The sequence below is a fragment of the Rhea pennata genome, chromosome 6 (assembly GCF_028389875.1).
Source record: "Rhea pennata isolate bPtePen1 chromosome 6, bPtePen1.pri, whole genome shotgun sequence".
In the NCBI taxonomy this organism is placed as follows: Eukaryota; Metazoa; Chordata; class Aves; order Rheiformes; family Rheidae; genus Rhea; species Rhea pennata.
In genome coordinates, this window is record NC_084668.1 from 29,240,538 (window position 1) to 29,255,176 (window position 14,639).

Genomic DNA, 14,639 nt, shown 5'->3' on the forward strand with positions numbered 1-14,639 from the left:
ACCCTATGAACTGGCCCAGCAAACTGGAGGATGATAAATGATAAAAGTTGTATTTTCACCTCAGTTTCCTCATAAATGGCATCAGACAAATTGTTTTTTGTTCTGTGCTTTAGAAAGAGCAAGACACAGAGTTAGGAGGATTTACTTTTCCCCAGGGTAGTGTGGTTGCAACTGAGGAAACAGAGCCAGAAGAGTTTGGCAAAGTAGCAGACCGGTCATGGGAATAATCTGTTTCTTCTGGTGATGGGTGGCACTTAAAAGGAAGCTGAGCTGAAAAGCCATTTTTCGTGCTAAGACTGAGTGGCGTGGGTTAGCCATTGAACAAATGCACGCTTTTAAAGTGCAAGCTAACAGCTTGGCAGGTCGCGCCTGACACGCAGCAAGTGATAGGATTTTAGTTCTTGTGATTTTTTTTTTTTTTTTTGGTGGATTGTAACTCCTAGTAATTTCAATACTTTCCTAAGTGCAAGGTGGTTTATTTCCAAGTTCAAAATACCTTAAAGACCCATCTAGTAAGGAAATATATTTTTGTCCCTAAATACAATAAATGGCTTTAATTCTAAACAGTAATTATATTCAACTGTTGCACACATTGTCGAAAATACAGAATATGAAGCACACTACAGCTTACTACCACAGTTCAAGAGATAAATATGGCCTGTAATTTTTCTATGAAGTAAATTGACAGTTATGTTAAAGCATCTTTGTATATTGCTTTTACAGAAACAGACCTGGCACACTGACCGTGGGGTTTGACAGAAAAATCTCTAATGCAGTGAAGCTACCTTCATACAGAGTAACAGTGGTAAGAGACACTTCCAGTCCTACTTGTGTCATACTAGGAAGTAACTTCTCTGTTGGGGGGGATATACATTTGTGCAAGATTCACTTGATACTCCCTTCAGTGAGTCAGATGGAGAAGAGAGGACCTAAGCAAACATCTCTCCAAAATATCCTTAAACATGCTATCCTGTGAAGGAAAATGAACTAGGCAACCTGAAGGAGGTTTCTGAATTGGTTGAGAGGAAAAAAAAAGCTTTGTGCAAAAATAAGGTGCCATTAATAAGCTCTCCGCAACATCTTGCCTCCTTGACAGGCAACACCTTTAATACTGGAGAATAAGTATTGTCATATTTACCTCTAATTTGGTGAGGAAAACTGTCTGAGGAAAGGCTTCCTGGTAATAAATATTGAACTTACTCCTGAGCTCTATTTAAGAAACTCAGATCAACTGCTTTTTTTTTTTTTTGGTTTGGAGTTGGAGTGTGAAGTAGGATAAGAGGTTTTTATATTGAATATCCAATCAATAGTACAGTGTCTGTATAAACAAGAAAGTCTCAAAATGTTCATGTCCCGTTACAAAATCTGGATTTGTCTGCTGGGAGTTAAACATGAGAGCATGACATGTGTGTTATTCACTGCTCTGTGAATACAGAAAATTTTGATCTTTAAACTGTGTGATAATATTAGGCCTATACTTAGTTCTGTTTAAAGGATTTAGGCTCTGGCAATTATTCTCTATCTAGGTAATGCGTTAGTTAAGTCAGGCAAATAGGCATTGTGAGATTGTGTTCCTTAAGTGGCATCTTTCTGACTGTAAGTTTATTTCAGTTAACTGATTGGCACAATGAATTTCAGATACAGTATCATCTGTGTTGCTTGATTTCATTTGTTATTTGCAAAGCACAAGCTTGGTATTATGGTATTGATGATAACTGTGAATGTAACTTTCATTATTTTGTTTTGAGGACAACTAAGTAAATATTTGTGTATTGCTGTACTGGTGAATGTTTAAAACCATGTGATATGACTAGACCATCTGTATACAGAAGCAGTTGTTTTTTTTTTTTTTTTCCCTCAACTCCTTGGCAGAAGTTGGAGAACAGTGGCAACTATTAATTGATACATGGGAAGAGATGAATAGTCAGTAGATTGCTTTACAACATGGATTTCAGTCTGTATGGAATGTAGAAATAATGAGCTCAGTCCCACTTGATACACAAAATACTGTATTCTCTTAATTTGTTTAGGTCTAGACTTGTAGGGGAGGCTACACTGAACCCTGTTGTTACACCAAAGGTACACCTGCTTCCACAGGCTGCCCTCCAGCCACTGTTCTTAATGTGAGCGGATACCTGAGGGCTGGTGCAACTTGCTCTGTTAATAGGACTTGGACAGCTGCCTTGTCCTGTGAGCAGGACAGTCTGCCAAGAACTGACCGCCTGGAACCCCATCTTTGTTTCATCTGAACCGCGTCTTAGTTCCACCGGCTGAACAGAGCTTTGTCGTATGACTTGTGGTCATCACTGTCAGGTGTACCTGTAGGTAAGGGAAGGGGGCTTGCTCTAGGAGAGACAGATGCAAGTCGCCTCCTCCCTGGTTCGGGAAGCCTGACCGGGAAACTCCTCGAGGTTGAGAGCCCAAATTGCTTGGTGGTACATAGACTCTGCTTTATTTGCTAACTATCTGTTGGTCTTTCTTTCTGTTCCTCTGATATGTGAATAGCCTATGCCTGCGAATTAATAAATTGTATCCTACTCACTGCTTGCTTGTGTTGTGACATTGCTATAAGCATAACAAGACTGTATTTGCCTAGTTCAGAGTGTGACCGTTGGCAAAATTTTTTTGTCCTGCTGCATCTAAAACAGAAGCATAGTGGTACTGCCTTATGTTAAGCAGGATTTAGAGCAACATATGGATGATGCTATATGTAATTCATAGTTGATCTAAGTTTTACTGTAATCATTAAAATTTCTCTGTTTTTTTAGAGAGAACAAACCTAATACAAGGAAAGCAGCTGAAATACGTAACTAATACATGATTATAGGTACATATTTTTTAAAGCTTGGTTTGAAAAATGTTGCTTTTTAATCTTAAACTATGTTCTTGTTTTACATCACTGATGGAGTGTATTAGAGAAATGTTTGAAGACTTGTACCTTAAAAAAAATAGCTCTCAAATCTCATTAGTTAAATGCCATGTAGTTTCCAGAAAAATGAAGGAAAGCCTTTGAAGAGGCTTCTAAAAAGGAAATTGAGTACATAATGTAAACGGAGTGTCATCCCATTTGATAGAAAATCCAATGAATAATGTGAATGCATAGGTATATTGATAGCTGTGGAGCTTGTAATTAAAAAAAAACAGTTTTGCACACAAATGACCAGTTCTACTTAACTTTGTAAAATACACTATACTTTTGTAGGAGAATGAGGGAGGCATGCAGTGTCTTATAGAATTGAGACCATAGTTTTTTTTTTTTTCTTATAAAAAAAAAAGGAGGGTGCTAGAATTCATTTTCATAGCTCTCATATAAATATAAATTTGAACAAGGCTGAAGAATTCAAAAGATTGGCTTATATAAACTTGAAGGTATGATCTTAGTTGGATTTTGGAATATTATAACTATATGTAAAGTGCTCACTATTTGATTTTTACTTTTTAGTAAATTTAAATCTCATAAATGAAATCCCCCAAATTGTAACATCTTAAAAAGGTGGGGTATATGTGCTAGAGGCAACATGAAGAACTTAAATTCCTGGTTTGAGGAGAGGTGTTTTTGCAGAAATGGGATAGGGAAATGGAACTGCAGTGTAGGGTTTAGATGTTTATACATGAGCAGAGATGTCCAGAAGTCTTTGATAACAAATACCTTACAAAAAAGGGGACTAAATAGAATTTATAAGAAATGCTAAGGTTAGATGCTACTCTACTGACAAAGTTATCAGGAAAGACGACATGCATTATTTGGTAAGTGTGTGTTATTGATGCGTCTTTCACAACTGATACTGGTCTGTGGGGAAAGAAGAGGGTTTGGATATCTTAGGCAATATGCAAGGGATCTAACTAAAAGAATCTTTGATTTTTATAAACTCAGAATGGTTGTGTTGATGGAGACATATATAAAGTAGTAAAAATGCCAGCGCAGAACACTTTATTCAGTGGAATCTTAAGTTTTTACAGTGCAATTCAAGTTACTATCTGCTTTAGCTCTTATCAATTATGTGAGCTGAATTTTCACAGTGACAGTTCTAACATCCATCTCTTTCCTAGGATCACAAAGTCAATGTTTCCTGGAATAAATCAGTTACTCAGATCCCATCACCATATTGTTTTCATCCATAAAGAATGTCTTGCTTTAGTACACTTCTTTATGGTTGTAGTATAAATTTGATACAGAGATGTCCTTGGGATTCTAGTCTGTTTACAGGTCTGGTTCTAGAAATCCATGTTGGCTGGTGGTCAATAATAAGTAAAGCTGAGATACTTCTTTTTCTACAAATATAGTAAATGAAAAAAACTCTTCAAATGAAGACACCTTTATAAGGAATATTAGCATGTCGATGTTAATCACTTGTTTTGTTAGTAATCACATATCTGTTTTACAAAATCACTTATTGGGTGCCAATTCATCAGAACTGTAACTGAAAGCATACCTATTTAGTAGGAAAGGTTCCCACTGAGTTCCTTCTATGTCCCAGCTACCTGTCAGGGGAGCTTAAGCATTAAATAAGGGACTTAATTATTTCAGTTGACTTCCAAGGCATTTCCTAATTAGGGGAAGCTGATAACCTGGAGTGCACTGATACGAGTTCTCAAAAGAATTTCATATCTCTTTCCATTTTAAAATCAGTATATTTTATTTGTTTATTTAACAATCTTGCTTAGGGTTAATACTCTTGTTAGGAATTCTGTAGGAAGCTCTGAATACCTTTCACTCTGGTAATAAGAGTTTGGGCATGTGCATATTCTTGAATTTCAAGAGCTACAGTTAATGTGGAATAGAAATAATCAAATAAAATGAGATTTCTAGGGTATCTTTCCATTATTTACCTTCCCATACTGATGATACAGTAGCATCTTGGTATAACTTCTGCAGTTTCTGCAGTTCGTTCTTCAGTAGCCTAGATTCTTCCCTAGTAGCCTGGTTTGGCTTAGCTCAACAGCCAGTAAATAAAACAAGTGAAAGATCTTCTATGAGGCTCTGAAGTTTACTTGTCCAAAAGGCTTCACTGTTGTAACTTGCTGCTTTCATACTTTGCTGGTCTCTGCTAAATATCTCATATCCTGTATTTTCCTGATTGTACATACATTGTTTTTCTAGTTCGGCTGCATTTTTCTTGCCTTTGACTGTATAGTTATTACTGTTCCTCTACAGAAGGTCAGCTGCCTTTCTGCAGTTAAATAATGGGTTTCACATACTGGAAGTTGAGGTCTTTGAAGAAATGTCTGTTTGCAGTTGGACTAGGTGCATGCATATGCAGCCTCTTCATAATACACTTAAAAATGCTATCCACATTGTTCTCTGTATGATAAGAATGCATTGTGGATTTATATTTGGTTATTATAAATTAGTATTTGATCTCTCCACTGAAGATTCAGGTTGTTCCTAACATGAAATCTAAAAATACAGATGTCAGGTATTTTTTTAAAAAAAAGTATCTGTTTCCTAGAAAAAATAGCATAGTCAGAAGACAGTTCAAATTTATGCAGAGTCATTGAAGGGAGGTTGTGTTGAGTCTGGAGAAAATCCCCTTTGAATTGGCCTCCTTTGATATTCCCTTAGAGCTGTGGGCCTTTGTCTCCAGGTCTAGTGACTATCACAGTTGCATCAGTGTCCTTTCTGAGGTTCTCTTCCCTGGAGACTCTCGGAAGTGATTTTACTTAGGGTAAGTAGAGCTAGATTTTGAGATTAAAAATAATGTCTCAATAGAGTAGCTCTATTTGCTACTGGTTTGTAACACTTTATTATGCAAATGTATCTTTGCAAGAGCTTTTAGTTTTTTGTTTGGGCTCTTTTTGCCTCTTGGAAATTGTTCTTTGCTTATTGCATATGCACATGAGAACTGTCAGGCACAACTCGGTATACTGAAATATTAGTCTTTATGAAACAGTGACTGTAATATTGTCTTTGAAATTTAGGAAGCAGTAGTAAGACTAGTTCCTATAGTATGGCCTGAATTTTACTTGTACTGATTTTTGTACTGTGATACTATTACAGTGTGCTTCCAGGCATGAAAAAGCAATACACATCTTTAATAGCACAAAAGATCTAGTAACAGCCTTGAGAAAAGTAAAATTGTACTGTTCAAACTAGTTTCTCAGACTTTAACCTTCTATAACACCAACTGGCAAAGCAAATGTCTATAGGCTTGAACCTATATTTGTTTAAAGTGGACACATCTGTGATAGGCAAATAAAAAGGAATGTTCTTTTTTTTTAATAAATATAAATGTTTATTAATCATAAAGATTATCAAATAAAAGAATACTTGATAGCCTTTTCCATCAGGTTTGGAAAAGAGGGAGTTGATTGCTGTGATATAAATTGTGAGTGCACAAGGACTGATTCAAATGTAAACCTGTCAATAAAAAGCTGAGGGACTGATGTTATGATGTTGCAGAATTTACTGTATTGAACTACAGAATAGCATTGCTGGATTTGTGTATATAATGGTTGCCCCTGTATACAGCTAGTACTGGATTTGGATCTTTACAATAAATCTGTGCCTAGAAATCAACTAGAAGCAGTATCTTCCCCTGTTTAGTCAAGTATTTGTCAAGCATGGAATAGTATGCTGTCTGACAGCAGCAGTAGCAATCTTGCAGAGCACGGGATGCAAAGAACTTGGAGCAATCTCATGCAGGAATGAGGGAGTTGCTGAAGGTATCAGTGTCTCATCAGTCATTTTAAGCTACGACTTGTGTCATCTCAGCAGAGAAGTTTTAACTGGAAAAGGAAGGAGGCAGGAATTAAAGGTCGGACACCACTGTGAAAGGAGAAAGTGATTTAAAAGGAAGAGGAGAAAGGAAGAAAACACTGAAAGCAAGCACTAAAATCAGGGTGCTTCATAGAGATAAATAGGAACGTGAGCGTGAAGAATTTGTGCAGTAACTAGTTTTGACTTTCTGTAAAGAATATTTGCGCCTGTTTTAGGAGTTTGAAGCAAGTTTTAGTGGAAGAAAGGGGCTGTACCTTATCTTTTGTCCTAATTAATTTACTGCATATCTTCCTACTTCTACAACAAGACAGACTGAGTATGCTTGCACTCATACTGACATGGCCAAGACCTTGACTTGTTCATCTATTGCAATGATGAATATGCCCAAATTGAGGCAAATCTTTGAGAGAGCTTTTAGTAACATAGATGAAAACTGAACTTGACCATCTTATGAATTTATAAAAATCATCATAACTTTATCTGATGTGGTTGAAAAGCCTTTCTAAAATACTTTGAAAAGATAAGTCTCATACTTGTTTCTTACTAAAGGACTGCCAGCATTCTGTAGGTACCTCTACAATATACAAAAAACACTATGTTAGATTAAGCAGTGAATAATGAATTATATCTGAATAGAGTTTAGTAGTCTTGTTCTTTTGTATTGTTTCCCTTTCCTTTTCCTGGATACTATTTACTTAAAATATCTGAAGACTGAGATTTCATTTAACTTGCTGTATATAATCTTCTCTACCAACTTAAATGCCAAAAGGATTTTCAATTTATCCAGTAGATTACCTTACATGTACTGTCAAGCTATTCACTACCTGTGTCTAATAGCAATTAGAGTGCATTTTAAAAGAAAGTGGATGTTGGTCTGGTCGGGGTAATCTGAGATAATGTCAAGGAAGTTACTGTAGGTGCTAAAAATGTCAAAATGCTGGTGCTCCCAGCAAATACTCAGTTGAGTGAAACTTTCGGGTTTTTTTTCCCTTTTGTTCTATCTTTTCCTTTCTGGGCCACTTCCTGAGAAGCAGGATGAAGTATCCAGGAAGAGGCTGTGTGATACTTCTAATGGCTTAGTTGACGCAAGCTATACGATTTTCCTTAAAGTGAGTGTAAGTGTATGTAAGTGACATTATTGCGATGTTGTATAATCCTGGGAGTCTCAGTGAAGCTCACAGTACTTCTTGCACTGCCTCCATCCACATGGGCAGTCGTAGTGTATGTCTTACTGCTTGGATGCTTCTTGCCTGGAATTGAGGACAAAATGGATACAGCCAATGGTAGATTATAATGCCTGGAGAATTTAACGCCTGGAGAATACTCCAGTGAGCCATAGTGAGGATCTTTACAAGCCGTGATCACTGTAGAGGAATGCTACTTTAAACTGCATTGTCTTATTTTCTGGGTACCTGACATGTTTCTACTTTCTTGAGGCTTCATTTTCATCATCATTCCACTTAGCTGCCTAACTTGCTTTCTTATGTTTCCTGCCTATGTATTTCTATTATGATACTGTCATAACATAAAATAAAAAAGGAATGAGAAATAGGAAGTGCTGTTTTAATCTGTTGAATTCTGCTTCCAGAAATAATGCTGGAGGCAGTGTGAAGGAGGAGAATTTTGATTTTAACTTTGTCCAAAGTACCCTGATTCACAGGAGAGCTTCAGAGTTGTGGGAGGAGGATGCCAAGTGCTCTAGGCAATTCCGGTCTAACCTGAAATACTAAAATAGCAAGGAAATCCAGGCCGAGGTTGAATTATGCAGGTCTGCATAATGGTGTGCTTAAGCCATTATAGGGAGGCAGCGGGGATGTAATCAGCTGCTTCCAAGTGCAAGTCTATGAAATAGCAATAGGCAGGAAGTGTCCTTTTTAGGCTTTCTGAAGCACAACTTTTACAGGCTAACAGTGACTTAGTCGTAGGAATTTAATGTGCAAGACCTGGAAAACCAATCTGAAAGTTCAGGTAAGCAAGCTTTCTGAGAACCATGTGACTGGTAGCAGCATTCATTATGTAATATCAAAATATTAACGCAGGGAATTGTTCCCCACTTTGAAGAAAGTAAGTTCTCTCTCTTTAAGACAAAGACACTGGGTCACATTTTAACTTTGGGAGCCGAATGAATCTGACCTCGAAAAGCCCTGCTAATGGTAGGCTTTCATATTGGCAATTGCCATCCTGACGGATATTAGGATTCTGCAGGATGAAATCACTCCATTAGAGGGTTTTTTTTGTTTTGTTTTTTTAATGGTGCTCTATAAGTTTTAGTTGTAATCAATGTAACTTTTTTACTAATTGAATGAATGCTCAATACATATTCATGTGCAGATGGCAGGGGCTAATCTCTGGATCCTGCCAATCCTTTGCAGTTGGGTGAGTGTCAGTGAACAAAATTCTTTAACTGTAATAATGAAGGCATTTTTCATAAACAATTGCCAATGTTACTGGATAAGTGTTGACATCACTTTTATTCATACTGAGTTTCAATAACAGCAACAGTTAAAATAGCTGAGTAATCTAATTTATCATAAAATAAAAAAAAATCTTTTTGGTAATTTAAGGGGGACATTTTCTCATATGAAGTGATGTCATTGTCAGTTACTCAAAATGTGATTGTATATTGGTGTATACCCACTACCTATATTATATTAAGAGATATCAGTTACTTGCGAATGAGCATTGTATGCTTTGGAGCTGTTAACAATCTTCCAATAATCAGGTATGGGTTTGGGATTTTTGTTTTGTGGATTTTTTTTTGGTTTTTCGTACTAACACATATCAGGATTATAAGTATATTTGCATTAGATATGCTGTATCTATGCTCGAGGAGCAAGCATAGTTATTCATCTAGGAGTTTTTGAAGAGCAGCATTTAAATGAATTGGATCATTTTGTACTGAAGTGTCAAGAATACAGTACCTTGAACAGATCTTATATCTTGACTGAAATGCTTATCTTCTGAAGTTGGCACAGATGCCATTAAGCTATGATTACAAAGAGATGTCTTCACTCTTGAGGCTGGAATAAAAATGGATTATTTAGGGAGAGTCTTTACATTAGGACTTCTGTAGTTTGGACTGAATTTTTATAGCTGAGTTTGTTATACCTGCTTTGCTTCCAGTGCGTTATATTTTGTGCCTAGCACTGCTGGTTCATGATTGCTAAATCTTTTACCTGTGCAAGTAAAATTCTTTTTCATTTTTCTGTACATACAGATTTATATACAAATATTTTAGTGGTATTATAATGTGAGTTAGATTCAATGAGGAGAGGTGATGTTGCTTAATGTTGCAGATACCGTTTTACCAAGCACAGCCTAAGAGCTGCTGCTGTACTCTTAGACAAATTGTTGGCTTCTGTATGAGAACAGAGCTCAGCAAAGGGGCTTCCATGCCTTTCTCTGATAATTCCAGTTTAAGAAATTCTCTGCATGATTTTTGTGATGTCTGTGCTTTGAGCATAGCCAGTGAATTGCCTTAAGTTTCTACTGCACATCTGAGTCCTTTGGCTGAGAGGTGCTTTGTAAATGTAGTTCTTGAAATACCGGTTGTAGTGTCTCTGAACAGTGCAGTGTGAATGAGTTTCTGAATAGCAGTTTACTGGCAGGCAGTTGTGTCAACTGCTTCAGTCACTACAGGACAATTGGAGATAAATAAAAGAGCAAAGCCACTGGGTTAGTGGTTCCTAGTTTCACTGCTCCCTTCTGATCCCATCTTCAACACTACATTAATAAAAGATGCCTTCTACTGAATGATAAAGCCTTTTCTCTCGTTCTGCTTTTACTGTAGAAATTGTGATTAGAATGCTGTTACTAGTTGTAGGAGAAAGTAGAGAGAGGGAGGCGAAGCTATTTAAACTTTTTTGATTAAGTCGGGTTTGGCTCTTGAGTGAGACGTTAAATATGTTTAAGTGGTTCAGACCCAACTTTAGACTTCATTTCCAGATAGGTTCTTGTATCAGTAGATAGGAAAACACTAAAGTGAAAACTGTCTTTAAAACTTGATTTCTCAAAGAAAAACAAATATCTAGAGCTGCTGTTGTCTTCCAAGAGACAGGAAGTGCTCATCTCTGCAGGTTCAAATGAAACCATGGTCATTCATGTCAAATTTGTTAATGTTTTTATCCTTTCAGCCTAGAGATCTCAAATGGTTAAATGTGTGAAGTAAAATCAAAAGCATGTTACTGCAAACCTGCAATTACAATTTTTTTTTTACCTTTTTGCCTTTTTTAAGTGAAATTTAAGAAATAGAACTTCAATGTGAACATATAGCATTTGCTTATCAAGTTCAGTGCTGTCATGATTATGAAATGGTACAGGACATATTTCGTGTTAAATCAAGGGAAAATTCTTTGTATTTTGTAAGTCTAGAACATTCTCTTACACATGACTTCCAGCACTTATTATTTCTGTATTCCTATAAAGCCATAATAGAAGCAAATGAAATATGTGAGCATGATGTATTACGTAAATAATAACTGGCTTAGCAGAATAACAAGATAGTCAAATTATGTTGTGGTTGACTATGCAGCCTGTCAGAAAATTCCTGCAGAAAATGTCGCTAATACACTAACACTCTTTTATACTAGTAGTATACTAGATGTTTGGTAGCTTTGGGGTCTTTTGGACTTGGTAACTATTACAGGAAGAACAGTGGAAGGCAGAATGCATTCTTGTGAATTAAAGAGGGGATGTCTGATACCAAGTAAGAATCAGCACAGAGTGGTTGAGGTTGGAAAGGACCTGTGGCGATCTAGTCCAAAGCCACTGCTCAAGCATGGTCACATAGAGCATACTGCCTAGGAGCATGTCCAGACAGCTTTTGAATGACCCCAAGAATGGAAACTGGGCAGCCTCTCTGGGCAGCCTGTTGCGCTCTTCGACCACTCTCACAGTGAAGTGCTTTTTTGAGTTCAAGTGAAATTTCGTGTGTTTGTGCCCGTTGCCTCTCATCATGTCGCCGGGCACCAGCGTGAAGAGTCTGGCTCCATCGTCTTGACACCCTCCCTTCAGTTACTTATTCGCATTGGTAAGACTTCCCCCTTCCTCCAGCCTTCTCTTCTCCAGGCTGCATAATCGCAGCTCTCAGCGTTTCTTCATATGAGAGCTGCTCCAGCGCCGTAATTATTTAATAGCCCTCTGCTGGGCGCTCTGCAGTAGCTCCCTGCGTGTCTTGTGTTGGTGAGCCCAGAACTGGACGCAGCCCAGGGCTGAGTAGATGGGAAGGTTTATCGTCTTCCCCCGACCTGCTGGCAGCGCCCTTCCTGATGCAGCCCAGGATACCGTTGGCTGTCTTTGCTCCAAGGACCGTTACTGGCTTGCGATCGACTTGTTCACCAGGGCTTTCCCTGCAGAGCTACTTTCTCGCAGGTATGCTCCAAGCACTTACTGGTGCGTGAAGTTATTTCTCCCTGAGCACAGGATTCTGCACTTGCCCTTGTTGAACTTCATGCATTCTATCTATGCATAGTTATTCCTCCAAAGATGAGGAGGCAAAAAGAGCATTCAGGAAACGAATAGTTGTAAATAATCATTCTTAGACTAGTGTAGCAATGTTGAAAATAACAGCCCCTTGGTTAGTGAAACCATGACTTGTCTGTTACCATTGAATAGAGTGAAAGCCAGTCAATGAAATTCTTCTTGAGTGAAATAGAGATATAGACTAAAGAGAACAGTACATGTGAAAGTAAATAGCTAAATATGACTGAAAAAAACAAAACAAAAACCAGACAACTATGTTGAATAAAGGAAGAAAGCTTGTTCATCCATGGGAAACAACTGAGAATGTGGTGACCAAAGCAGTCTTGGGTAGAGCTAGATATTGTCATCCTAAATTAGCAGAGTCACTGAAAAGACTAAAAAAGCTAAAAGTAAGTATAATCAAGTTCCCTTAACTTTCACTTTTATCTTAATTTACAATTTCACCTTGAAGTATATATCCCTTATGTGCAAAATATTTTTCTTTTAATTAAACTGGAAGATCTCTGGTAGGTCATCTCAGGTAATGGTAACGAATGCGAGGCATGTTACTTCTTTGGAAGCAAAGAATCCTAACAGACTGTGTGCAGACAAATTTGTAGGATGTCTCCAGGCTAAAATAATTCAGATGTGTCTCTAGTTTTGTGACGTGTTTTGCAACAGGCTGCAAAGAACTGATAGCAGAGTAACTGAAGAAGTAAAAGCATGTAAATGATAAACTGAAGGAACTGATCAGATAACATGCTAAATGCTTTGGTGCTTGGTCTGGTTTTACTTGCCACCATGACTTAAGAAAGGATCTAATCCATCTAATTGGATTGGTTGAGGTGAAAATCAGTTGAACTAATGAAAAAATTGTCATGACATGAGAAATGGTGTAAGATGGGAAGGACTCATAATAAGATTTGGAATATTTTTTTTTTTTCTTTCCTTAAGGAAAAAGCAACCAGTGATTTCACATGTCAGAGTGAAGTAGGGAAAAAGAACAAACTGAATGAGTTCATATTTCCCTCAAAAGTGAGTTTTATATTATGGCAGCAAAAACTAGACCAATAAAAAGAATGTCTGTATGGAAGATGTAGTCATTTATCATTTCATGGATCGGGGAGCAATATTCTCTTGCTGACTAGGTAAGAATTCTATTATGTAAAGGTTCTTATCTCAATACCTGAAAGTTGTTAACGTATTCAAAGGAATTGAGGGGAATAGCATAATTATACATTTCAATTCTTGATGCTTCAGATAACTAAGTTCATGTAGTTTGTCCAAATGTTCAACAAAGAATAAGAATATTTGAAAAGTCATCGGTAAATATTTTGAAATGCAGAACATAGGCTAGATACTTAGGGACAATGTCATGTGCTTCTCTGGTTAAAATTGGAAATGGAGAGCAAGAACAGATATCTTTGGCTTCCATTTCTATTGGAGAGTGGGCTTGATCCACCTTATGTTGAACCAAGATAGAATGCCATTTCTACAGACCAATTTCCTAGCATCCATTGGGATAGAGTTTTTTAGTTCTGGTGGGACTACTAACGAGCTTCTTATAAAGGAGAAAGACTTTGATCTAATGCTGCATGCCTTTGCACATCTCGTGGTTAGTGGAGTTCAAATAACAAATGGTGCATTGTTCTGTGTGTTAAATGGTCTTTTTGTTGGTATGGGACCCTTCTGAATCAGGGAGCTACAGGAGCTGCTTGGAATCTGAATTCCTGTTGGAAGATGAAGTTCTATTGCTTCCAGCGTTTTACTCAGAATTCTGTTGGAAAGGTCTAAAACAATTGAAAAGTTTTAGTGTGAAGTGTATTTCTATTAAACTATTTAAATTAATTTCTTTAAGTGAGAACACTTCGTAACATACTAGTTCACAACTAATGTATCACTGTTTCTTTTTATTCTAGTACATGAGAAACTATAAAGCAACAGTGACAGAAATTCAGATACTGACAAATGAGTGATTTATTCTACAAGAGAACAAGTGCCTGCTCTATTCCCTGGCAAGAAATTTGAATGCAAAAGGGTAAGCTGTTCTAATTGTTGCTGCTAACTACTTTAAAGCAAAGGATTATGCAAATACTTATTTTTTTTCCTCAGTTGAAGGTTTTTTTTTCCTTTTTTTTTTTCTTTTTAAGACTATGGAATGAATGAGTCAAGTCGGAATTCTTTCTTCAAGTGTTTTTAACAAAGCTAAAAGGCTAAGTTTAGAGCCCCTTACTGGTGCAGGGAGAAAGGAAGAACTGCTTGTGTCCATTTCCCCTGTTTATGAGTACCCTTGACATGAAGTCAGCCCTTCAATATATGGCATATGCAAGTTGTTGATGCAAACTGCTCTGTGTTATTGTGTTTCAACAACCATGCTGCTGAGGGACAGAATAATGCCTATTGATACTGCTATTACCAATTGACCAAAATCACCCTTTTCATTTTCTTTGAGATGAATACT

The 14,639-nt window shown here is 37.1% G+C and overlaps 1 protein-coding gene across 5 annotated transcripts in view; it reads left to right on the forward strand.

Moving 5' to 3' along the window:
• GULP1 (GULP PTB domain containing engulfment adaptor 1) overlaps positions 1-14,639 on the forward strand; it is a 122,789-nt gene that overhangs the window by 32,564 nt on the left and 75,586 nt on the right. For 3 of the 5 annotated variants that reach the window (XM_062578479.1, XM_062578478.1, XM_062578480.1), the window contains 2 exons: positions 724-805; positions 14,098-14,216. The gene's annotated coding sequence lies outside the window, so the exon portion shown is untranslated. Of the gene's footprint in view, positions 1-723; positions 806-13,132; positions 13,327-14,097; positions 14,217-14,639 lie in introns of all 5 variants that reach the window. The other 2 variants (XM_062578481.1, XM_062578482.1) reach the window with 2 other exon arrangements.